The following is a 27912-nucleotide window of genomic DNA, read 5'->3' as shown; positions in this document are numbered from 1 at the left end:
CCAATCCCTGGTCTCGTCATTGCCACAGAGCATGACGAGAGCCCCCTTTCGGGGAAACACCTTTTGAAACTGCAGGCACACACCCTCTGCTGAGAGTACCTCGTCGAGAATGCGCCCCCGAAGTTCCATAGCCTCCTCCTCTGAGAGGCGCCTCTCAGGAAAGTTAGCAGGGACCAAGACTAGCTTATGTCCCGTCAGAACTTCCCTGAATGTTTCTCCCAACCCCTCCTCCGTTGAGGGATTTGGTACTCGTCGCATGCGCTGCTTGCTCAGGAGGGTGCGGTCGGGCGCCTCTTCGGCAGGGGTTTTTTTCCGCCGAAGAACCGCCCGAGCGCCCTCTCTTCCCAATAGGAGTAGAGACCGCACCTGCAGTTGCCTCCGGTGCTGCCTCCCTCTGTCTTTTTATCTTTCTTCTTCATTGGCCGACCTCTTGCCCGTTTGCCTCCTCCATTGACTGTCCGGAAGCCAGGTGCCGTCGGCCTTTTTCTGCTCCATCGCCCAACGCTTGCGCAGTTTAAAGGGGAGCTTAAGGTTGTAGTCCATTACACATGCTCCAGTGTCCTGTGTCCATGGACTCAACCCTTCCGCTAGCATCATCGAGTACTACATCGTCGTCGATGGTGGTAGCGCTAGAAGAACAGGCAGATACATCCAAGGCCTGGGTGCCGGATGCAACTGCCCGTTGCAGTTCTTCCCAGATCTAAATCTGTTGGTGTTTTTTTGGTTATTTTTAAAAAAGACTCCATAAAAGGTCCCACGAGTACCGAGGAAATAACAGTCCACCCAGCCAGAGCCCCGCATGACCAGGTAAGGCTATTTACGCTTGGGGGGGCGCCCAACCCCCAAGGGCTCCGTTTACGACGCACAACCCCTGGCGCCATGCATCCCTTAGGCACGGGTCGCTTCACACCGTGGGATTGGGGTGCCCTCAGTCAAAAACAAGTTTTTGTGTGTGGTGCGATTCCAGGCGGACCCGGACTGGCACCACTACTGCGCGGCGCCGAGGGCCGTCACCGCGCAGAGTGCACACTCGAGACACTACCCTAGATCCTTGGGGTTTTGTTGACAGCAGGGCCACCTCAAGCAGGACGCTGAATAGCGTTTATCCGGGCCCAACCATTGGTTAGATGGTTGGATTTCGGATCCCCCTTCGGTCTTGAGCGACACCTTGGCGGTGCCGCCCCTGGAGAGGTACTTTCCCAGTTCATTTGGGATTGACCCGAACTAAGGTCAGCCCGTCTCCTAGACCCCTTAGGCCTTAGGCTGTGGGGAAGTTGTTCTAAATACAAATTCGAAAGAGTATTTAGAACACAAAAAGAAAGCCATCAGAATTCTTTCAAAACTGAATTCTAGAGAGTCGTGTAAAGGATCCTTCAGGGAGCTTGGATTGCTGACTTTACCCTGTCTCTATATTCTCGAGGTCGCCCTGTACTGTCGACTAAAATGCCAGTTGGTGCAGGGCAGGGACGTCCATCACTATGAAACAAAGAGGCAGGGACAACTTTCGAACCGAGCAACACAGGACAACAGCATTCGGACATTTGCCATCCAGGTTGGTGTTCACAATCATCAACAGGCTCCCTGAGGAAATTAAACATCTCGACGATCCCAAAACATTCAAATCTCGACTAAAACGCCTCTTGGTGTTAAAGGCATTTTACTTCCGTTGAAGAGTTTCATGATGGGCCGGTGGATGAAAATCCTTGAAATTATCAACAAACAATTTCCCAGTCCTGATGTCCAGTTACCATGAAATTCCAAACACTTGTTAACTGCCTTGTTTATTGACTCTCACATTTAAGTATTGTGTGGTTTAATACCTCAAATGTTGACGCATGCAATGCAATTGTGAAATTGTTGTTGATGCAATAAAAGAATATTATTATTATTATTACTCGTATTTTTTATGAACTAGAGGGACAATATGGAATGCAGGGATTGTAATTCTTTCATTCCCAGTCATGGAATGGGAATAAGTACTGATCCGTTACAGACTCTGACATAACATGAAACATCAAGCTTTATAGTCTTGATTAAATTAATGCCCCGCTAAGAATTGGCATGTTCTCTAATAAAAAACATATCTACTAAATTGAGTTACCAAATGTTAGGTTTTAGTTTCTGAATGTCTTATCTGTTTATGTATTAGAGGAACACAAAATTAGCTACTAAAATTTTTTTTAAAGCAATACGAGGTTTTAAAATAAAAATATATCAACTTTAAAAAACAGTGTACTAAAATCAAAGAAGTATAAAGTGAAAAATAATTTTAATTATATTAATTAAAAATTACTCAAGGCCGATATCACAATTTTTTATGGTAATTTGATGTAATGATGTAATTTGACAAAAGGGTGCAATTTGAAGATAGGACATGGTTATGTAAAATAAGTTTAAAAGAATATAGTTTTCTTAGACTTAGAATATGGCTGTATGACTTAAATTCTGTCATTGATTACTTCACCCTTGATTTACTTATGATTCATACCTTCATTAAGGATATAACCTCTTATAAATAAATAAGGATATAACCTCTTATAAATAAACATATAGTATGATAATTTGTATTGAAAATTCAGTGAACACATAATGGAAAATGTAACTTCCAAGTGTATCTATCAATATTCAACTATTGAATAGATATTAATATAATTAAAATCATAAATCTTCTCTGTGGGGGGGGGGGGGTCCGAAACACAGGAGATTTGGGGGTATGGAAATACTAGGTCTTAAAATCGTTTAAATATAGTACTTCTGAACTAATGAAAGGAAAGTAAAAATCAGGCCAGATTGTATAAAGTTTAAAGTTTAGGTAAAACTACTCTGTTAAAGTAGTGTAATGTAACAACCAATCACCAGGGGAAGCTTATAATGGGATAATTAAAATCTTCTCACTCTACAGTTTATAAGTCTACTCTCGAATCAAAAAGTACAAATGTCCAAGTTTGAAAGTTTACCAAAAACTAATTAATAGAGCTACAATAACGGGAGTTATATTAAAAATGTAGCTTGTTTATTTCTGCGTTTCGACATATCAAACTTTTTACAAACAATAACTTCCAGTTTCTATATCGATTGCAACGAAAACTACCGGTTTTTCGCCGATTATTTCAACCAAATTTCCTTCCAACTTTGAAAATTCTCACTTCGGAAACTTTTGATCCGATACTTATGATCTGATAAGACCAAATGTGTATATAAGATAGATACGCGTTTTACTGTAATTGTAATAATGCCATGCAAATGTAACGATAGCATGAATAAACCTATTACTAAATTACCATCTGGTCCACAAAATTTGGCATTTGTCACATTATCATAAGCTTAGACATTTGAGTCAACTACCCTCGTAGAGCGAGTAATTTTGTAAATCACTAATTAAAACGTTTAATTTTTTAACACATACTAAATTTGTGCACGTTTTGTTAATTCGCCGTAACCAGTAATTGTTCGTTTTAACGCGCAATTTCCAGATTGTCCAGGCCGGTGTTGCCTCTAGTGACAACGAACGGCACCTAACTTATAGAGTACAGAACTGCTCAGAGCTCGGCAACTCGCTGACTACAGTGACAACTGATCACGTCGGGACTAATGCAAAAGATACTTTTTGTACCGGTTACTCGTTTGTACAGAGAGTACAAGTTACTGCAAAACGAAAGTACTGCGAAATTGTACAGGTTACTTATACAGATACTTTTGAGATGCAGATACTATACAAGCTTACCGCTGTTCCTGGTAAAAAGTACTTGGACTAGTTTAGCAGTAGCAGTAACTGGAACATGTACTTGTACCATTTTAGGAGCACTCTGTAACGCATGATTATAAATCGGTACGAGAACATTACACGATTACCGCCGTTCGTGGTACAAAGTACTAAGAATGGTTTAGCAGTAGTAACAACTGGAACATGTACTTGTACCATTTTAGGAGCACTCCTGTAACGCATGATTATAAATCGGTACGAGAACATTACACGATTACCCGCCGTTCGTGGTAACAAAGTACTCAGACTGGTTTTAGCAGTAGTAACAACTGGAACATGTACTTGTACCATTTTAGGAGCACACTGTAACGCATGATTATAAATTCGGTTACGAGAACAATTACACGATTACCGCCGTTCGTGGTACAAAGTACTAAGGAATGGTTTAGCAGTAGTAACAACTGGAACATGTACTTGTACCATTTTAGGAGCACACTGTAACGCATGATTATAAATCGGTACGAGAACATTACACGATTACCGCCGTTCGTGGTACAAAGTACTCAGACTGGTTTAGCAGTAATAACAACTGGAACATGTACTTGTAACCATTTTTAGGAGCACTCTGTAACGCATGATTATAAATCGGTACGAGAACATTACACGATTACCGCCGTTCGTGGTACAAAGTACTCAGACTGGTTTAGCAGTAATAACAACTGGAACATGTACTTGTACCATTTTAGGAGCACTCTGTAACGCATGATTATAAATCGGTACGAGAACATTACACGATTACCGCCGTTCGTGGTACAAAGTACTCAGACTGGTTTAGCAGTAGTAACAACTGGAACATGTACTTGTACCATTTTAGGATCACTCTGTAACGCAATGATTACAAATCGGTACGAGAACATTACACGATTACCGCCGTTTCGTGGTACAAAGTACTCAGACTGGTTAGCAGTAGTAACAACTGGAACATGTACCTGTACCCATTTTAGGAGCACTCAGACGTACGAGTATGTACGTACGTACGTATGAGTCTAAATCCGTACGAATACATTCTGTACTAGGTTACTGAAGTACCAGTACAGGTAGAAGCCAGTTGGGTGGGGGGGGGGGGGGGTGGGGGGGGGGGGGGGTGGGGGGGGGGGGGGGTGGGGGGGGGGGGGGGTGGGGGGGGGGGGGGGTGGGGGGGGGGGGGGGCACCTTTTTGCTGTGGAGAAACTGTTTTTATTGTTAATATAGTAAGTTTTATTTGTTATTAATTTATTATTTATATTCTTTTAATAATCGTGACTTGTAATTTTATCTATTTATTCATTTAATTTATTATTTACAAAAATATGCAATTTACAATAGAAAAAACAAAAACCGGGAAACCCTGTATTCTTTTTAACAATTTTAAATACAGACATCATAGAATTTTAAAAAATGGAGACATATCTTAGCGATGTCTCGGAAAGAATTTGCAGCGCATCGATTAAAACTGATCCAAATATAACGGCACTGACTGTTTGCAATAAAACACACAGCGGCAAACACCCAGTCACCATGCGTTCGCTTTTGTCACCGCTGTCCAGGACTCGGTCTGCGACCGACACTGCTTCACCTACTCCGCCTGCCTGCTCCACGCCTGGCCCGGACACTGCGCTGAGCGCCACTCCATCCAGATCCTGCACATCGATCAGTTCACCGGCGGGCGGGACTACTGGCGTTTCCACACGTCTACGGGAGAGAATCCGACCCCTGCCGCTGCAACAAAACCTGACCTGCTCGCTACTACAAACTCACTCGAAGTGCCTACGCCTGTCGCCTCGTCGGGAGCCTCTGATGCTGACGAACTTGCGTCAGAAGACTGTAGATTAAAGGAGCAGATAAGGCAGCTCAATGTTGAACTGATGAGGGTTGTCGATCATTCCATTGAATCGGACACAATGCTTCTTCGGTATACAAATGACATTTTCGTTGCGAGATCTTCGCTGTCCGGAGTATCAGCGGGAGCTTCTGTAAGAGACTGCGCTGTTCAATGCGAACCACCGGTGACCACCTGCTGTCAGCTCGCACAGTGCTCCGAGATTCGCGATCTCGTCACCAATCTGAGGACAACTATTCAGGTACTCGAAGCAGAGATTGAATGTCTACGGGCCGAGAGGGAGGTCTAAGGGTGTTCCTGCGGCTACTCTCAGGAGACGGGTGATTGGATTGTCTGTCAAAATAAAAAATATGTTTCCTATTACGACCAGGAATAGATTTGAACCTCTCAAAAAATACAAACGAGAAACCACCCATTCTCAAAACCATCGCAACCACTAATCCAGCTCAACAAAAAAATCCCCGTACAATAACCTGCAATAATAGTAAACCATCCGGCCAACACCCTCCTGGTAGAAGGCCAAATTAAAAGAGAGTTGCTTTCCTTCAGGAATGTTGTGATTGAGGGTTACAGTCATGCCGGTTCCTGGCCGGCATGGTGCAGCGCCGCGTCTCATCGGCTACCAAAGTGACTGGCATATGTAAACTCGGGGCCAAACTCCTGAATGTAACGTACAGCGGCCCCTCGCCTCCTTCTAGCTGCTTCATCCTGCTCGCCAGAACCAACGACATCGCTGCCGGTGAGTCACACAACATCTATAATCGCCTGGAAGAAAGAGTCACCGCTCGACTTAGTTCGGCCGATGTCATCTTGGCAACGATCCCTTATCTTCACGATCTGCTCGTTAGCCAACGGACGATCCTGTGAACCAACGGACCATTCTCGCCAACTACTACATAGAGGAGCTATGCGTGAGACACTCAAACCTCAATGATATCGGAAGAAACTGGTTCACACGAATGGCATGCATCTGCGATTGTTGGGTAAAGAGCTGCTGGCCGAAATGATAGTGGAAGGCTTGGTTGCTGCTGTCGGACCGCCTGCTGCGCCTGAGTGTTCTCTAACACTGCTCAGTGCCCGCTACCTCACCTGCAGCTGCTGATACCTGTGAGTCGCCCGCCAGTCCGGCCGAGAACCGTCTCATGCAGCATGACACTTACGACGACGTCATTAAAGCTACTTCGCCTGTAAAATCAGACGAAAAACAATATACGCTTTCCTGTAAAAAAATAAAAACGAAGAGCCTATAATGAATGTAAAATGAGAGAGGTGTATCAGATCTTGTTTTTTATTGAGAACATCAAAATTCATCAAAATTGTTATACACGTTTTCAGAAACCACTCAAAATTTTCATATAATTTTGAAATTCAAAATTATTCACCTAAACGCTCAATCCGCTGCCAATAAGTTAAAAGAGTTGGACCTCATGTGCGATGAGCGAAAACCTGGTATTATTGTCATATCGGAACACTGTTTTACAAACGAAACATCAGCATTTTTAAAAATACAAAATTATGAATTCTCAAATATTTTCCTTCGCTCCAATTTTAAGGGAGGTGGTGTGGCAATCTTTGTAAAAATCCCCTTAAAATTTGAAAAAATTTAAGTCTTTCATACTCTGGAATTTGATTTTGAGGCTTCTGGTATTAAAATCAATTTAAATTCATCCGAAAAAGTTAATATTGTTGGAATATACCGTCCAAACAACAACCGAAGTGTTATTTCATCCTTTTTTGGAACACTAGAAAGCCTGCTAACCAATTTTCTTTTTCAAACAATAAACTATTTCTCGTAATTGGCGATTTAAATATAAACACACTGAACCACACCGACCCCCCACACCCGGCGGCTGCGTGATATTCTTCAATCTTTTGGTCTAAATTGGTCAGTGAACTCTCCTACCCGGGTAGGAGACCCGAGTATGTGCCACGACGGGCACAACCATCGACAACGTTATCACCAACATCCCGAAAGTTGACAATGTCGTGTTCAATCCTGCCATCTCTGATCACTTCGCTCAGGAGGTTGTGATTAATGGACTTGATCCGGTGACTAGGCTTCAGAAATTACGGTCAAAAGAGCTCGAAACCCTCAAAATATTAACGAGTTAATTTATCACCTTAAGCGAGAAAGTTGGAATTTTTTAAATAACATTCAGTGTCTAAATAAAATGTACAATGCTTTTAATGAACGCTTTCTCTATTATTTAAATATTTCATGTCCTTACAGAAAATTCAATGTACGCAGTAAGCGACATAAGAATACTTGGATTACACAAGGCATTCTCACATCTAGTGAAAAACTTAAATTTTATCACTCATTAATACAAACAACGAAAATTTCCAAAGATTTTTCAAAAATTATAGAAGAATATATAAGAAAGTTATAAAAGCTGCTAAAGCCTATGAATTAAACAAAGCATTAAAGAATACCGAGAACTTTTCAAATTCAGCATGGAAAATAGTAATGAATCCGTAAAACGAGAACATCCAATACAAAAATCAAAACAATGTTTTCTGCTCGTTGAAAACCAACTTATAGATGACCCTCAAAAAGTTTCTGACGAATTTAACAAGTATATTGCCTCAGTTGGTTCGTGTGATGCGTGCTTCACTGAAACCCTCTCCCGCAATCTTGGTAGAGAACCGGTATCGTCTATGATCTTGACCCCTGTCGATGAGGCTGAGATGGCTGGTATTGTGTAAAGACTAAATTGAAAGAAATCTTGTGACAACAGTGGTATGTCCATGTGGCTAGTCAAAAAATGCTCCAAGCATATCTTGACTCCACTAAAAAAGTGGTAAACTCCTCATTTCAATCTGGAGTTTACCCGGATGATTTGAAAACAGCAAATATTGCACCGATTTTTAAGAAAGAAGATCCTCATCAAACCAAAAATTACCGCCCAATCGCAATCTTGCCAATTTTCAGCAAAATCTTTGAAAAGGCATTTTTGAATCAACTACAACGTTTTCACACAGATTTGACATACTGTGTCCTGAACAATTCGGCTTCCGTAAAAATAAATCAACAATTGATGCGGTTTAAAGTCTTGTAGATATTGTTGTCGATGGTTTTGAGAGACGGGATAAGGTGCTCAGCATATTTCTCGATCTTTCTAAGGCTTTTGACTGCGTGCATCATGGGACACTGATGCATCAGTTAGAGACATGTGGAATACGGGGTCTGCCACACAGGTGGATCTCGACCTACTTGAAGGATAGATACCAGTGCGTGCAGATTTCAAATGCCATGTCAGAAAAACTGAAAATGGCAAATGGTGTCCCTCTGCGATCGATCCTTGGGCCAGTGCTTTTTACCATTTACAACTCATCGATCCAGAATGGAAAGGTGATTCAATATGCTGACGATACGACTCTCTGCATTACTCCAAATTCTGTGCAGAAGCTTGAAATTAATTCATTTGTCACAGTGAATACATGCATCCAATTTTTTTCAACAAACAGCTCAAAATCAAACACAATTGGTTTTTGTCTGAGACAGCGTGAAGGTAGTGCACGACCTGCTGTCCTGGTAGATGACAAACTCTTAGAGGAATCTGACTCCATAAAATTCCTAGGGATGTACCTAGATCGAGGTCTGACCTGGGACAATCATGTTGAAAGTGTTTGTTCCAGAGTAACTTCAGGTTTGTATGCTTTGCGGAATCTGGCAAAACACTGTTCTCACGACATCCTGAGAATAGCTTATTTTGCCCTTGTTTATCCGCACCTTGCATATGGAGTAAAACTGTGGGGCAGCTGTGCAAACAACAAACTGGAAAGAGTGTTTCGCCTTCAAAATAAAGCTGAATGAATCATTTCAAACTAAAGAGAAGAGAGTCGTGCAGGGATGCCTTCAGGGAGCTGGGTTTACTGACCTTGCCCTGCCTCCACATCTTCGAGGTGGCTGTGTTCTGTAATAGCACATTGGCACAGGGAAGGAACATTCACCAGTATGAGACAAGAGGCAGGGACAACTATCGCAGTCAACCACATCGAACGGTGGCATCTCATAATTTGCCATCGCAGGCTGGTGTTAGGTTGATTAATAGGCGCCCTGAGAATCTTAAAACACTGGCAGTACCAAAAAAAATTTTAAATCTCGTCTTCAACGCCTATTGGTGTCAGGTGCTTTTGACACGGTATGTGAGTTCATGGAAAGTCGTCTGGGAATAGAAAATTAAAATCGAAACACGTTTTAACAGGATCTGATATAGGCATTGCCTGTTTGTCTGGATGAGGAACTTTTTGTATGTATAATTTGTGTGTGAATGAGTAAATAGGCTAATACAGACTGCTTCCATACAATATTGTATGCTGTTATTTAAAGGCAATAAAGACTGATTTGATTTGAGAAAGAACTTTATTCAACGTTCGACAGTATGCCCTGTACAGAAACCCGGCAAATCTTGGTCCGAGAATGGTGGGGGATTTCCCCTCATTCGAGTATTTAGTTCGTTACACTCACGCTAGGCGAGCTACTGTACAATCAAATGAAATTTACAGGCAAGCAGCACTTCTTGGTCCAGGATGTTACACGCTCTATACAGAGCCTCGTAACTTGCGGGTCCGGACCAACACGTTCAAGGCCCGGACCAGCATGAGGCGCGATGACCAACAAGGTACGCACGATTTACGCTCCTGGACCCAGCAACTGCTGAGGTTCTAAACATATATATATATATATATATATATATATATATATATATACAGTATATATGATGAATACGTATTACGTTTACTTTAGCCTTTAGTATCATTAAATTACTTTACATAAATGCAGCCCGAAATTACAATTAATGGAAGTATTGATTGGCCAAATAATTCAATAGTAAACATCAATGAGTATGACATTAATTCTTAGTTGGCTTATGAAAATCACATCTTATGAAACTTTCTAAATATTTATCACTATACTCATTTTAGTCACGTACTACTCAATAAAGGAGTATGAAGTCATGAAGCATCATGGGCTTATAATTTTTTAAGCGGGATAATTCCAGATTGATTTTGTTTTCTAATTAGACCTAACTTGCCTCTGTCTAATATACAATTTTTGAACCATTGGTTTTGCGTCGAAAGTGCCTGAGTTACAACCACATTTAATACAGAATGTTTTTTTTTTTAAGTTTACATAATTCTTTTAGACATCCGCTGGATTTAATAAAGTTTGACTTTTCAGCGATTTTTGAGTGCCATATTAAAACACTTTTGAATTTAAAAGCTAAATAATTTCTTAAATCTAAAAATTCAACTGAAGATTTTCTAAAAGCTTTAACAATACATAGAAAGTGAATATTCTGGTAAAATTTTGAACAAAGGTTATTTAACTTTTCAAAAAATGTGTAATCATTAAAATAGTGTATTTTGATGTAAAATCAGATTTGAAATAATATATAGCTTTTGGAAAGTTACAGAAATGAGTTGTAACTATTTTATATTAATTATTATTATTAAAAAAAAACTGTATATAGCTGCCGTGATTATATACGAATATAATAATACGATTGTAATTCCAATAATCAAACCTAGTAGTAACTGCTGAATAATTTATAGGTTTCTTCAATTCATAAAGTTTAACTAATCCGTTTGTTTATTTCTCAGAGATGTTGCCTATAATATTAATTCGTAGAAAATGGCCAATGAATACTAGTTTGTGTTATGTTAGTACTACTAGTGTTGGTTTTATTTTGTCTATATTCAAATATCTAATTAATTTATCTTTTTATGTTGAAAAACTCCAAACTTGAAAGTTTTAATTCTTAAATTCATTAATCTTTTAAATATTTATCTTGCTTTAAATGTTACAGATTAAGTATAGTCTGTCGAGTATACAAGGCGGTTATGGTTTTCAGCAGCCAACATATCTTGTTATAATATAATTTGAAATTCCAGTAGCAGGGCCATACTGTATATCTTAAAGGTAACAAAAAAGACTACTTTGTAACCTAATCGATACAAAGGACCATTGAATCATTTATATTAAAAACCTTATACAGTAGTAATAAGACCATGAAATTAACAGCTAGTTACTTAAAATAACTACGTCACGATTAAAATGATTGAACATTAAAAATATATTAACTAATTTTGGTATAATCAAAAATATATGATAAAATTATTGTTGGCTGAAAGTTAGTGAAGCCTATTACTCGAGGAACTAAAAATTGGTATTTCCGCCTTTCTGTCTTTCCGCACATAGACTTCAATAATGCTCAACCAAATCCCTTGGATGGGCATGCTGTTTTATGTCATGATGGATCATTGAACTTATTTCGGGGTATGTATAAATGAAGTTTCATACACAATTTTAAATATTTCAGTAAATATTTTCTGTTCTTTATTTGTGTATGTACTAATACCTCCCCCACCTGACAAAGAGAATAGATTCCAATCCTCGAAACGTTGTGTTATTCCGTTTGTAACATACAACGATGGCAAATGTCCGAAATCCTGTTATCCTGTCAAACCTTCCATCGTCAATAACAAGCTTTAAATGAAGAAATGACAATTTTCTATCCCCTTGAATAATGCTCTTCGCTAACGCTCAGCCAATAGAGTGATGGCAGTTTTATTTCTATTTGGAAAATTCAAACTTGTTACTCGTGTTACTAAACAACTAATATTATCAACGGTTATGCAAACAATAGCTTCCATGTTAGGTTCCCAAACTGTAATAAACCTTACAAGATAACAATTTAATAGGAAAGGTTTGAATGGAACGCATTTGTTCATATTCCGGAATGGATTTTAACACCCTAATTGGGGGGTGATAATGGGAAATATCCAATTCCCCCTAATTCACGCGGTTCAATCGTCGGGATTGCATAATTGGAGACGCTTACAGCATCGCAGTCGTTTGCACAGCACAAAATGTGCATAGCCCACCGGTTTAATATCCGCTATGTAAACCTCACAGATGCGCACAATACACCCAGAACCTGGGGAAATGGAAAAAACAATGGCGCGCCGAATTAACTGATAGCTTCATTCGGAGATTGATTGTTCAAGCGAAATGAACTCATTTGCTATTCACCGGAACTACAACGGTGGAAAGGGGTAATTTGAAATGCTCCAACAAAAGTGGCGAGGGAACAGAGCGATTTTTGAGAATAATAACGGTGACACCCAAGAGAAACGTGTATCTCGATAATAAATTAGTCATTGACAGACGTTCGTGCCCAGAGCACTCTTGGGCCCACGATCGCATTGTGTCCCTACTCAGATCTTGTGTCAGACTCGCGTCAATTTGTACTAATAAGCGAGTGAAAAGAGTCGCATTTAAAAGGGAATATCAATTCGAACCGTCGAGTGGCTCTGATTAGTGTAATTAACTGAGATTTCCCCCTGAGTCTTACCGGATTGTGGGTGGGTGCCTCACACAACACCGATCTCATAATGATGTATCGGTGGTATGGTTTCTGTCACAACGGGAAAGCCATGTTCTGAATGAAAACACCCGATCAAATTGGTCATATATTCGTGACACCATCACTGAATCGACTAATTGGTCTCTCACTTCAGTCTTTTGTGTACGCGATGTTTCATATCGATGCCTCAAATCGATTGTCAGGGAACGTACTAATCTCGAATCAAATGGTTCCTCACAAAATACACCTTTGAAAATAATTGTGCGTGAGTAGGTACTTAAAGTACATACTTTACATAAAAGCATGCAATACAAGGTGGAGTATGCCACACCCCGTGTTGGTTTTGAGATGTCGTGCATATATAGTTATTTTCAATTGCCCAATAAGACATTCCGTTCAAAACGTTAAAGTATTAATTTACTTTTATATCAATCAATACGATCAACGAAATATAGAACCCATCATACCATTAAGGAGCGACTAATATTTGGTAGGCATCCCTTGTATTAAGTAACAGTATATAAGAAGATATCCAATGATAAAAATTGTTGTCACTTAAACGTTGATGCGTTGCGTTTAATCTAACAAAAGCCACATTGATTATTGGCTTACCCTTAGCGAAGCCTATCACTCGAGGGTCTGGAACAATTTGATATTTATCTGTAAGTCTGTTTATCTATCGGTATGCCTACATGATATCTCGAGAACTTGTGACCTATGTACTTGAATTTTTGTGAACTTTTCTATACTGGTCTAACGGGTTTCCGTGATGGCAGAAAATATCAGAATAAATAAGTTTTTGAAGAAACTGAGTACCTACAATCATATAGTCTTTTAACATAGCAACGCAAAAGAGATATAATCTGTTCATTTCAAATTTTGGACGAAACTTCATTTATACATACCCAGAAATGAGTTCAATGATCCATCATTACATGCAACAGCATATCCATCCAAGGGATTTGGCTGATCATCATTGAAGTAGGTGTGCGGAAAGACAGAATTCCTGTTATCCTGTCAATTTCACTTCTGTCTGTCTACTCCACGATATCTCGAGAACGAACCAACCAAAAACTTAAAATTTTGCATAAAGCTTCATTTCTTTACAGGTACATCGAATTTTATTGAAATTGGTTTATATGAGTGCAATAATCGGACAATATAAAGGTGTGAAGTATTTAACTAACCAACCGTCAGATATAATGAGAAAGGTTTCATCTTTAAACGACTTAAAATTTTGCATGAAACTTATTTTCTACATTGACAAGAATGAGTTCTATGATGGTGTATGTCCAAAGGTGGGATTTGGCTTAGCGTCATTGAAGCCTGTCACTCAAAAGGCTGGCACAAGTTATATCTTAGTCTGTCTATCCACAGGACATGTAAAAGTAAAATGAGCTATGGGCTTGAAGGTTTGCATGCAACCTCAGCGAAGCCGAAATATGAAATATATTTCTCCCCGATTTTAAATCTGTAAAATGAAAAGTTGGCGCTTTTTATGTAAGCACTTACTCCGCATTACTTGTCATTCCTCAATAATGAAGGGGCGATTGGATGTCGATCGCAGTGTCTTCGAACGTTACACTAAGCCTTACATTTTAAAATTTCCATTAAAAGGGTGTGGCACAAGCGTTCACTAAACACGAAATGATTATGCAATCTCTATGTAGATCCATTAGGTACTCACAAAGGGTATCTGATGACATTTCAAAACCGACAGAAGACTAGCGGAATAGGCACAGAGGCAGCGCAGCGCCGCCGACATACATCATCCTTGTCGGGTTAAGAGCGCGACATTGTCGTCAGGCTTCTTATTAATCTGTCACCCTGGAAATATCCCGACCACAACACATTTGTTGCGATTGTTGGTGATAAATTTGCTCCAATGTTGATGAATGGTTAGAATGCTTTAATGGAACTCTTTGCCGAGTAATGTATCTTGTCGTCTCTGACAGCGATTGTGGAGTTGGACGTATCTTGTCGTCTCTGAGAGCGACTGTGGATTCGGATGTATCTGTCGGAACGAATCTTGGAGACTCTTTCATACTGGGGTTGTTCTTGTAATGTATTCTGCCGGCAATACACGCCAACGTAAACTCGTTTCCTTCAGATAAATATTACTATTGGTTGAAATTAGAGAACAAGTAGATACGTATTTTTGGAATATATTAGTTGGGCAACGTGTTAAAAGTCTAAGTGACATTATTTTAACAGCGTTTAAGATGGAATATTCTTACAAATGTGCGCGCACATATTTAATTTCCGTATACGCCACCTTGCATAAACCAATTACAAAAACTTAGAAATCTCTTATCAGACGAAAATTTGCTAGTTTATTTCTCCCACATTTTCGATAAAACAACCACTGTTTGCTTACATTTAGGCCCGTACTAAGTGTTTTGGACAATTGTACCGTATATTTCAAGGGACCATATCGACGGACGGGTGCAATGTCGGGGCCCAGCCGAATATCTTTTCCGGAGCCCGCCAAAGTTAAATACTACCCTGCTTACATTACTAGATTGTAATGGAGTAATAACTATAAAAAAAAACTAATAGTCTGACGAAAAACCAAATAAGTACTACCATAAGATATAAATACAAGGTAATTGTATTACGACCTCCTTCGTTTTCTACATAATGATTTGTACGGGTTACAAAAATAAATGCTGTTTGTATAAAGTTTTGTAAATAAGTTATAGTGGGGAAAATTTATACGATTTTACGTTTTGAAGACAGAACATTGCAATAATTTTAGAACTTGTAAAATTATAAAGGATTCCGTTCTATTTTTAATTAATAAGGTAGTCTTATCCCAGGAAATAGATTTAATTGATAGTTTTTTAAATATTAGTTTATTTGACTTGAATAAGTATGTGAGAACGTATTTCATTCTGTAACTCGCTTGTCCAAAATCAATCAAAAAGTGCATGTATGTATTTTTAATATTTATTGTATTATATCTGTTTTATCCGTAAAAACCTCAGCATTAGTCTCATTATTCGTGAATCAGGTTGCCGAAGGGAAATTTGATTAAAAAATGTTTTATTTCGAAAATTTGTTAGGCTTGGTTGAAACTATCTAGCACGGAAAACAGAAGTCAGCTATGAATAATATTGTTGAATATTTGAAAACCCAGTAAAGGTATGCATCGCCGCGGCGACGTTTTTAAAATTTTTTTTATAGGTTTAATCGTTTCTTTTTCACATTGTCACAGTTAATAAAGTAACATTCAAGAAGATCACATTAAAACTGAATTGAACATCGGCTTAGATATATGGCTGGCAAATATAACGATGTCAAATTATAAACCTTTCCAACCATTTAACGTCAATAACAAACCAAAGAATAATAAGAAATCATAAAACGATCGACAACAACAAATTTACGATTTTTGGGGGTTTTGAAACGTATCGACCGAAACGTCTAAATGGCAATGTAAACATGGTTCACCCACCATTATTCCTATTTCACTTTAGTTTTTGTGCATTTTTATTTGAAACGTTGAACTCAACAAAGAATAAAAAAAAATATTCTATCAGAGCCTAATCTAATTGAAAACTACAAAAAATACATGTGAATGTTGAGATTACATCCAGTTCACCTTCCTTTTGATGCAGCGTATAAAATTTGACGCTGTCACGACTCCTAGAATTTGAAATTTGAAGAGATCCAAAAGAAGTCGGCTACGAAGAAGCTCAAAACGAAATCGTTTCTAAATCAGAGACACCTAGAGTAAAAATATCTAGGTGAACTTGCATTCTTATTGTCTCATCAGGTTTCCAATTGAGTGCACTGAGATGTTCTGTCACGATCCCTAAGCATGTGTGTGCAACCGAGTATTCTAAACATAAAGTAGCTATTTTGCAAGAATTGGTTCACAAATTAAGGGCAAGAGACATATAAAGGACTAACAAAACTGTGTTACTTATTTTATTACGACAGAATTGCAAGTAAAAAAATGTATATCTCGATGCAAAACGTAGTTTAACGTATTTGCATGTGTAGCGAATGTAGGTTAGATCACGTATGAATCTTTTGATCAAAATCTTATCTTTTGGGGAACAGCCTCAGTTGACTGTTGGGACAGTGTCCAAACTACAAACAATTATTAGAATGACGAGTATTCTAGGTAGTCGTGACAGTTGTCGGTCAGTGGTCACTGATGAAAATCTTTTGACTTTGTTTATATTTTCTGCCTGAATGTTAAAAAGCCGACAACCTTTCAAAACCTATAACCAGTTGTATTCCACTAGAAAAAGAGATACATTTATCATTCCGCATCACCACAGCAACATCTTCAAAAGGTACAAAAACATTCAATGCTCTGCCGGTTTAAGACTTTTTCAATTGGGGCATATTTTAAAAAGCAATACTTGATAAAACAATATTTTTATTCCGTGGATGAGCTTTTGAACGCAACTCCTAAGACTGGTCCATTAGGTAATGCGTAATTTAATATCACTTTTAGTTCTAATTACGATGTTTTTATGCTCGAAGTTAATATTTTAAGTAATGGTATTTTTAACATACTCTCTTAATATATAAAAATTCATGAAGGAAATAGGATTTTTCCGGACATTTGCCATAGTTCAGTGAAGAAATCAGTAACACTACGTTTCGAGATCTGCGAGTTTGTTTATTTTAACCTAATTTGTAATTGTGTATTAGGTTAGTTATGTACCTGAAGAAGAGATCAGATTGCAGATCTCGAAACGTAGTGTTACTCATTTCTTGTTTCACTGAACGATGGTATATGTCCGGAAAAATCCGGTTTCCTTCACAATCCTTCCATCGTGCAAAATAAACTTCAAATAAATATTCATATTACTGATATTATAGCCTACAGGGTGTCAATTAAGTCTGGAACCTCTTTTTTAATTTTTGAACCATAATAGAAAGAAATACCAAAGTTCACACGTGCTTACTGGTGATAGTAACGCACATTTCTGCCCAATTACCGACCGGATAATCCCTTTGGGGGACGGTCCACAAGGAGTCAGACAAAATTCTTAAATAGCAGCATAGGTCAAGTTTGGTATCAAATTAAAGGTCTTACTTAGCAGAGTACAATGCCGCAAACCGGACTTCAAAAGGTGGATTCATTCAGTAGTTATAGCTATTTGAATTTTAAAACAATTGAACAATGTAAATTATTAAGTATTACAAGTAAACACCAATTTTTAAGTACCTGTGATCAAAGTAAGTGTTCAAAATGTTCCCCTCCCATCATCTGACAATGTAGTAATCAAAGCCAGGAATCAATAATTATTACCAATAACACAACACTACTGTTAGAATGTGAAAGTGGCAGATTGAGCCATACACAGCATCCACAGAAACTTAACGTTTGGGCAGGTAATGTAAGAAATCAAATTATGGGCCCATTATCTATCAACGGTAATTTAAATGGTGACTCGTACATTTTGAACACTTACTTTGATCACAGGTACTTAAAAAAATTGGTGTTTACTTGTAATACTTAATAATTTACATTGTTCAATTGTTTTAAAATTCAAATAGCTATAACTACTGAATGAATACACCTTTTGAAGTCCGGTTTGCGGCAGTGTACTCTGCTAAGTAAGACCTTTAATTTGATACCAAACTTGACCTATGCTGCTATTTAAGAATTTTGTCTGACTCCTTGTGGACCGTCCCCCAAAGGGATTATCTGGTCGGTAATTGGGCAGATATGTGCGTTACTATCACCATTAAGCACGTGTGAACTTTGGTATTTTTTTATATTGTGGTTTAAAAATTAAAAAAGAGGTTCCAGACTTAATTGACACCCTGTATAGAAAAACCTATTTAATGACTGTTCTATGCATCTATATGTCTTTAAACAATAATAATTTCTATTTTAATTTTTGATGCATGCATATTTGTAATTTCTAACGACAATAACATAATTTCACCTATATATTCTGAGACCTTTTGTACATATATTTCTAAGACTCTCATTTTCCTAGCCTACATTTGTGGTACGTATATGACTAGTACTAAACCATCGTTCAGTGAAACAAGAAAACAGTAACACTACGTTTCGAGATCTGCAATCTGATCTCTTCTTCAGGTAAAGTTTCTTGTTTCACTGAACGATGGCAAATGTCCGGAAAAATCCTGTTTCCTTCACAATCCTTTCATCGTCAAAAATAACCTTTAAACAAAGAATAGTACTAAACATTAGCAAAAAAACAAACATTAGGTACGTATTTCTACAAGAGTAAGAAGACAGTACCACCATATTAAAAACACATATGAATCAGTTGGCATAAGGAAATTTATACCCAAGGACACCCAAAGAATAGCTGGTATTGTATCAAAATCAGGTGATCAAATTTGACTGCTTGTACTGCGGTGCGGGGAAATTTCTAATTTTCGACTCAAAAACCCTTTGTGGTCTACTGAATGTGTAAGTTACATTTGTTTGGCACATTGAAAGTTTGCCTGTTCCCTATTAACCCGGCTGTTATTAGAGGGCGTGCTGGGGTGCCCGGTTAAATAGTGAATAGTTTGTAAATAATGGCGTCAGAATAACCTAGAGTAACCTATGTTCAGATGGGAGATACGGCCGCACATCCACTCGCGTGTATTATGGAAGTGAGATGACACAATAGTGGAACACATGGGATACATTGATACTCGAATATTGTTCCCGCTCTTGCCAATTATTAATAGTGCTACTCGCTGTTGAAAACTCATATAGCATTGGCTTTATGAATGTGGGCTATTTAAAAACTGCTTTGGCTGCCGCTAGGACTGTATTATCGAGGTGGATCCAGTAGCCAAAACAAGGGAAGTTTTTGTATTGCGAAATTAACGGTGAAAAATATCTATGGTTTAGGTTTCTATTAATCAAAATTATTAGATAAATTTGTACTGTAACATTTATTTCTAACTGAGTTGTTATTTTGAGATTTATAAGATGAAACATGCAGTCGAAAAGTCCAAAGTATAATTGGAATTTCCACAAAAAATTAAAATATTTCGAATTAACTGTTTGCATTACAAACTGGAACAATTTTATTTTGTCCAGTTTGAAAATATAGTTATCGCCACGATATGTTTTTAAATGTTGTAACTTTGATTTGTTTTACAGTGTGTACGTAAAAGATAATCGCAAGAAATTGCGTGGTTTTAATTATTAATAAATGTAACTTTCTTCAGTTGTACTTTATTTCAAACGTGTTACACAATCATACAAATTAAAAAAAATCTTATAGCATCTGCAGCTATAACGATTAGCTTTTTTATTTGGCCCTGGTCACACAATTTATTTAATTCCCTTCTTTAAATTCCCGTAATCCATCGGGGAGTGGCCAAATAAATATTATTTTATTTGTGATTTCTTCATGAAAGTTTACATTAAATGGTGTTGACTTAAAATTTAAAAGTATTACATCGTGGTAAGTATGCTGTGAGGGTGGTTTAGTATAAGGCTTGAGTATGAAACCCTCATGAGGTTTCATACTCAAGAGTATTAGAGGCTAACTCTTAGAGGCTAGCTCTATCTGGAAAATAGGATATTGAATCCAATAGCATCGTCTATATATGGGGGAACTGATCGTCGCAGAAGGAATATTGCATGGTTAGTACTCTTTTAAGTGACTACCATATTGTATACAGTAGGTAATACGTGAAACAATAAACAAGGTAGGAGGAGTACGCCACACCACGACCACGTGGTTGTACTGGAATGAGTTATTTGAAGTCTATAGCTCATTTCATTAGGCTACATATGTTAATGCCACATATGATTGTAATCCATTTGTTTACAAATTTGTTATCCTGCGTATTTCTCGTTCTCTTCATGATTATCCATAAGACCGTTGTAAAATTTGTAGTTAACGCTCCATTCCATGGATGAACATGCACCATAACAGAACTCACAAAGAAATGAAGCGTCATACAAACTTTAAAGTATGAAAGTCAGTTCGTTCGCAAACATCGTTTGGACTGAGAGACAAAAATACATACGAGAATGAAGTTTTTAGTCCTTCGAGTGTTAGACTTAGATAGTGCCCAGCTACTGATCTCAAAGGATAGATAGTTGTATGAATCAATTACTTTCCTCAGCCTTGTTATTAAGGATCCGACATGTCCTTTTCGTGTCGTCTGTCAGTCGGTGCAATAACTATTGTTTAGAAAGGTCGTGCTAGTAAAGACTTGAATCTTGTACCTAGGTTCTTTTTTGGTTCAAGGAAGAGCCCTTTTGTGCCAGATTCTTCAGTAGTCTTTAGTACCGAATCTGTTTTTTCAAGTTTTCTCTTGTTTACCTGAAAAAGTTATATTCACAAGCTGTATAAATAATAAGGCTTTTAAGACTTATTTCACGGCCGTAAAATAAAGTTTTGGGTCATTAAACCTAAAGTTCCTCAAATATTCTATTTTGCATTCTGGGTTTGGTTTGGTTAACACAAAAACCTTAATAAAGGCATTGAAGAAAAGCTCAGCCCCATTTTCTTGGTAAAACTTCCGATCTCAAGGCCAATACTTAACCGTCCACAAGTGTTTCTAAGCAGATAAAGATCCTTCTCCGTATCTAACTGTGTGGTCATAATAGCTCATTGTCCAGCTGGTCCACGGTCCAGTTCCAGCCAGGGGTCCGGATTTCCCAACTGTCGGTCCTCGGGGGATGAAAGGGTCGTCAGGTAGCAGTATCCCGCAGGGCGGAGACCCTGGGCAGTGCAGAATGCTTGGCGCCTGTACACAACAAGGCATTGTCACCATTGTGGGTGTCCTCGGAGGATGACTGGATACAATAAGTGAGTCTGCATTGTTGGCAAACTGTGTTTGAAGTGGTGCCGATAGGAAGCTTCTTTAGCGTTTTCCCTACTCAGGAATATTTCACCATAGTGACGAATTGTATCTTACAATTTGTTACTCTATGGTAATACGATTCCGCTTTGGCATCTATTATGTATTACTGTAGAGTTATTACGAGTATATAAGAAAACTTTATCTAGTAAGTAATTTTCTTTTTACATGTCTTACTAATTATCCAAAAATAACTGTTTTCATAACTCTGAAAAAATATAATTCTGTTTTTGTTTGTAAGTATAAAATAAACCAATTCGTGAGTGATAAACTTCATTTCAAAAGCTCTGAATTTAATAGCTAAAATTTGTTGTATAGCAAAATGTAAATAGGATGGAGCACAAAATTAAAAACATCCTTAATAATAGGCTAATATAACATTAAAAGTACATTTAGGCTAAATTCTTTATCGGAGGATCGTGTGATGAATTTCAATTTGGTGCTGTTAAGTAAGAGAGCTTATTTCAAGGTAAAGGAAGTGAGGGTAGAGATAATAGGCATATAAATATAATATAAGATAAATAAATTAGGAACTACGTCACCTACGTTTTTCGGTCCACACAACGCCAACCAAATCTCTGTTAAATTTTTTTTACCTTTATTGGAACGAGTCTACTTAAAAGAGACATTCACTTTCAGTGTACTAAAACCATTCCCTTAAAAAGTGTTGGATGTGGCATGAATTTGTAAAAAAGATTTCTTCTAGAGTGCATTTAAAAAAGTGTGGGTATGTTTTTAGGTTTTTGAATTTTGTTTTGATTCGAAGAAAAATATAAAAGGTAGTAGTAGTAAAGGTAGTTGTTGTAATATAGTGATCATAATAAATAACACTAATAAACGATGAAATATGACTAAATATTTTAGTACTGGTTTAATATTAATTATTCATCTAGGATCATGGCTCCTAATGATACAACCCTTATCAGTACAGTAAGTGAACCGATGAATTAATAAATGTACGCACTCACGAGTACATTCCTTTTTAATCACAATTAACATAACTTTAATAACAAAGTTATTAATTTATATCATATAATTTTCTATGGGAATAAATCAACAATATATTGCAGTTTTATTAGTGCAATAATTTATGTAAAGGTAATTTATAACTGATTAATTTACTTCAAATTTTAACTCACTATTTACGAAAGATAATGTTTAATCTTCTAAATACAGCTTAAGTGAGAAAGCGGTAAAGACGGCGACTAACTTCACTCAGTGTATTCTGCAGCGTGTGAAAAAATAGGAATAAACCAAAACAAATAATTGAATCCTCACGAGAGACACAAATTCTATGTCGCTGTTTGGCAATAAAACCCTCTTTGTCGGCTTGTCCACGAATAATGGCGCCACTAAAAGAGTGACACTATGCGTTTTGTTCGGTTTCCATTTGACATAAAAACTCCATATAACACTTTTATTCACCGTTGTCCCGGCGCATTGTATTGTTGTTCAATTTGAGAGTAGTACAGTGAAAAATGCACCACCTGTTCGCGGCCGACCGAACAACTGACAGAGGGGTGGCTTTTAAAATTAATAATATCGCCGGACAATGGGACGCACACGCGGACCGACCAGAAGACATTGTTGGCATAAATTACGTCCATTGTGAGTGTCGATGGTGGAGGGGGAGGGGGTGGAAAATGAAAAACACGTCAATTCAGATCGAAGGGTGGCCAGATTAGGGCTAAACAATAGTGAACGTTCGAATGGACAATAATAGAATATGTAAAGCGCGCGCAGTAGAGTCGTAGGCAGGGTGTAATATTTACCGAAGTCAGGTTAGGTGAAGTCTCCATTAGTGAACGGATTGCCGACATTACGGGAATTACTCGAAAACATCCCCCGCCACCCTTTGGGGATTGTTGGAGCCTCGGTTAAAATAGACGACGGCGAATGACAAGAATGGGTTTATCCGCAGAATACGCCCGGATTGTCAACAAAGATCCCTCACGGCATTGTCGCGCCTTTTCAAGCTGACACAATCCGTTCCTTACGTCACAATCGCGAGCTGTAGCTCACTGCCAGCTCGCTATAGCTGCAGCTCCGCAACTCCCGGCGCTCCCAGGGGGAGCTCGACTCCTCGACTCCTCCTCGCGCACTGTCGTGTTGTCTCATTCGCTAACAGTGAGTATGTAATTTTTTATGCAGACAACTGGGAAATACGGAACGATTGAACCGTCGTCATTCCCTCAAGGCCGGGTTTTTAAATATTTTCCGAGGTTCTCACCCCTCCCCGCTCACACCTTCCCCCGACCTCGACACCATTGTGCCCGCTATTGCGATTTTTGTAAACGCTCGCGCCCGCACTCTCGCGTCACATTCACTCCGACAATCGGGTGACGCCGCGATGCAATATGGCGCTCGATTCACCAAATCGTATTATATTTATCCTGCTATTCCGGCAGCCGAGGTGTCCTGGGACGCACACAGTCGGGGCCATCCGAATAATTAAAACATTTCTGTATTCCAAAACGCGATTGATTTCAGTCAATAGACTTTTCAAAACTCCACCGGCTTTTCAAAAGGAATATTATCTTACCATCCTACCATATTCGGATTTTAAACTCTATATTTAATGACGTATTCTTCTAAAACGAGGCATGACACCCGCGTTCCATTCGCCGCACTTAATGCAAGATCATGAGGTCCATTTGCACTTTATTATTTATAATTATTTAATTTTTGTTTACCACCTACTTTTAGGTGTTACATTTGGGCTGTCCATATAAACAGGGAAATACGGATTATCATTTTCTCAATACAGTTGCACGTATTAATAAAATAATAATACAGCTCTTTTAAATATTTAAAGTTCTATTAATACAGTTAAAATTGAGAATGTCTTATCTAGTTCCACTAATAAAAAATGTTAAAAAATAAAAACAATATAAAAATGTACCGCTTTTATTGAGCCATGCATACAATTAAATATAATTAATACATTTAAGGGACAAAGAGCTAAGAAGTTCACTCCACCCCGTCATGCAAACAGTCTGTTACAATATGCTCTAGAAATATCGCTGTTACGTAATATAGCAAATAAATAAAAAAGCGGTTTTTTATGTTTAAATTAAAAAGGAATGTAGACCAATAACTACTACTTATTTTTAGTTCAATCCTATTTTTACTAAACAAATAAATAAAATGCTTTATTGGATTTATTTTAACTCAAGGGCTTAAATTTGGTATTTACAAGAGCAATTATTATACTTCGCACGTGAAGCAAACAAAACATTTCTTTTAAAAACAGTCTATTAGGTATGATTTGAGCTGCAAAATTTATAAAAATCTCATATTGTTATTTATCCTCTAAATAATTACCTAATTGAACTTTTTCCCCCTTCGGTTACCTTTAAGGTCTTTGTTTTGTGCATTCAAAACTTGATATATTTTAAAATAATCGTTTGCCATGAATATTACGTCAAGTTTAAATGAGTTGGACTTACTTCAACTAAATTAAAAATATATACTACTACCATATACACTAACATTGTGTTAACAATCGAGTACTTATTACATAGTTTTCTAAACAAACGAAAATAATGTAATTTCAAATTTGTAACAAAATGTGTTTACATGAAAGGGAAGTTGTACGCAGCGCTCAATTTAACTATATAATAAATATTTTACCCATATACAGATACATACCTTCATAATATCAGATTAATTAGCCTACATTTCAAAAACCCACTTATTTTATATAATACAATTCATTTTATGATACAACATTCTTTTTTCATAGAGAATATAATTGACAATTTGTTTTAATATGTTATTTTTGTAAGTTATAAGGCGAATTGCTAAGAGAAACGACCTAATGCAACAACGAAATACTGACAAACCTTGATTGTTCGTTCTGTTTAGAATTTTATTTTTCTGTTATGTAATGAAAAAGTATTGACATTCTTAAAACAGATGGTGTAAAGTACAATCACTGTTGGAACAATAGATTAATAGATATTTTCAGTGACGAATAATACTTTGCGTTCAAAATTTAAATGTCTGTATTGGTGAAGATATGAATGGACAAAGTGTATGGGGACGGGACAAATGTATGGGAAAGAAACTGTGTGATGGACAAAACATAGAGTATCTCTGTCCATAAAGGAACAAACTTATGTGGTAGGCACCACCACACTAACTGTAACTGTGATGTAACTGTCTATGGAAATGGAAATTTATCCAATGCTAAAACATATTTCCACTTGAAAATTGTGGTTGTGAGCTCTCTAACGACAAACGAAAGAAATAGGTATTATACTAGCAGTTTCCCGTGGCTTCGCACGCAATTTCATAGGTTTTGCCCCTTTATGAGCACTTCTGGTTCGAGTAATACTATTTCCGACACGAATGATGAGTTTACTTTGTTGAACAATAAAAGAAATATGCTAAAAGTGTACATTTATGGTCATTTTAATCAACTCCAATCTTAGTATTTTTTTTACTCCAAACCTGATTTTTAAATATAGGCTATAATATTTCCGACGCCAATGTTGAGTTTGCCTTGTTGGTATAACCAAGAAATTATGTCAAAAAGTTTATAATTATGGCCAGTGTAATTTACTTCGTTCTTAGTACGTTTTGTTCCATAGTTGATTTTGTTTTGTTTCTCGATTAAGAAAATACATAACATACATCAGAGAAACCTACTTCTGTAAGAAGATAAATTAATAGGATGGGTTTTATATCAGCCTTTAAATTTATAGTAAACGTGTTTCGATATTTTAGAAAATTTAGAGCTGGAATCGGTACGTTAGTTCAAATTGTCCAACGAAATTTCATTTATCATAGTTTTTAACATAAAGGAATGTTCGAGACCAAAGTCTGAAATTCTTATGTTTAGGACATTTTCTAAGATAGATTAGTACTTTAACTAATCGCTGAAATTTGAATTCCCAATCCTTAATAAAATATACACTTTAAACAGTTAACTCTCTGCAAATGTAAACAAACAGAACATAATAAGCAACGTTTACACAGAACAGTTTATTACAATTGACAGACTCATTTAATTAATATTAAACGAATATTACTTTACAGATCAGTGGGGTGTATCCCAAAGGAATTTTTGAAATAAGAAGAAGCATATATTGATCCCAGGAACCGTATGAATGTCCATGTAAAATTTCGGTACAAATGGTTGAGTAATTTACACGTGAAAACAAAACAAACGACAAAGGCACTTTGGCATTCATAATATTATTAGGATACAAGTATTAAACAGGTTGTATTTTGTTGTAAAATTTTACACTAATAAAAAATAATCATAATTTTAAATGTAAATGAATTAAGATATTACTAGGACATTTAAATGGATTTCAAGTCGAAAATAAAGTTTAGCACGGTAACGTTATCTATTAATCACCGCAAGGACGGGCTTTACCGTACATAGGTACGTAAGGTATGACCTTTGTTAGGTTGAAAGGCACCTCTTGGGCTATTATGAAATGTTTTTCACCAAATTTCAGGCATTTGAAAGCATGTTCAACAAAGGAAAGGCTTGTTAAAACACTCCGAAAAATATCTGGAAGATCATTTTAATTAAGTCGCGTAAACAATAAAGTGCAGAAAGAATGTAAGAGAGCGGTGATGGTTGGGATGGGGTTGAGAATGAAAGCGGTGTTGTTGTGCTGATAATACAAGGGTGGTAATCACTGTGCACTTGCCCTAATCACACCCTTCCAGAGGGAGTAGGGGGTGTAAGAGGGAGGGTCTCTCCAGACAGCACTGCCGCGTCAAGATTTTCTATTGTTGACGGGATATTGACTTGAGCTTGAGGGAAGTGCAGATCTTATTTGTGTTTTGATCAACATTACAGGTTTTTTTACTGCGAATAGTTAAAATAGGTATTTATACGAAGCAATTGGAGTGTTAAAGTAGTCTTTTAAATAAACTAAATTGAGCTCACATACGGTAAACTACTATATGATACTACGCAAACCACTTCAATGAGAGACAGTGTACAAAGCTAAATTGGCAATTTAAATCATTCTTTAGAAAAACGTGATTGTATAGTGTAGGAGTTATAGGCCACATGTTATAACAAATCCTTTTTTATTACGCATACAAACTAAAGAGCGACAGATTATAATACAATTTTATAATGGGAGGTATTTCAATGCCCAAAATTTGAT

This window comes from Homalodisca vitripennis, chromosome 6 (assembly GCF_021130785.1).
Source record: "Homalodisca vitripennis isolate AUS2020 chromosome 6, UT_GWSS_2.1, whole genome shotgun sequence".
Taxonomy (NCBI): domain Eukaryota; kingdom Metazoa; phylum Arthropoda; class Insecta; order Hemiptera; family Cicadellidae; genus Homalodisca; species Homalodisca vitripennis.
Note: the sequence above shows the minus strand (reverse complement) of the source record.